This window comes from Alligator sinensis, unplaced genomic scaffold, assembly GCF_000455745.1.
Source record: "Alligator sinensis unplaced genomic scaffold, ASM45574v1 scaffold21_1, whole genome shotgun sequence".
NCBI lineage: Eukaryota > Metazoa > Chordata > Crocodylia > Alligatoridae > Alligator > Alligator sinensis.
In genome coordinates, this window is record NW_005842445.1 from 958,493 (window position 1) to 959,046 (window position 554).

A 554-nucleotide genomic window follows, 5' to 3' on the forward strand; every position below is an offset into this window, starting at 1 on the left:
GACGGTTGCTCTCGCACCGCCCAGAGCCCCGCCCCTGGCACGGCCACGCCCCCTGGATCGCCTCGCTCTGCCCCTCCCTGCTGCATCCCCTTAACTCTGCCCCCTGGGCTGCCCTCCCCATCCCGTGGAGCTCACGTGGGGCAGGGGCTCCCCTCTGCCACCTGCCTTGAGTGGTGCAGGCGGGTGTCTCTTGCTTCCTAGGGTCTCAGCCCGCTTGGAAGCTGCCGGCTGTCCATGTGCCTGCAGGAGGGGCTTGGGGCAAGTTATTAACCAGTGATTTTGTGGGACGGCGTGTGTGAAAGCAGGGGCAAGTGTCTCCAACGTGTGGCGGGGGGGGGGCCGGGCAGAGCACGCCAGCCTGTGCCCCTGGGCCCTTGGAGGAGTCTGAGGAGCTAGTGCATGCCACGCAGTGAAGTTCTGCCTGGCCTATTTGACATGTATCAGGAACACGGGCCTTATGCCCACGGATCAGCAGGTATCCCCCTCCCCTGTTAGGCAAGGGCGCTGTTTGTTGGCAGGTGAATTTATGGGACAAGTAAAAAACAAAGCAGGAA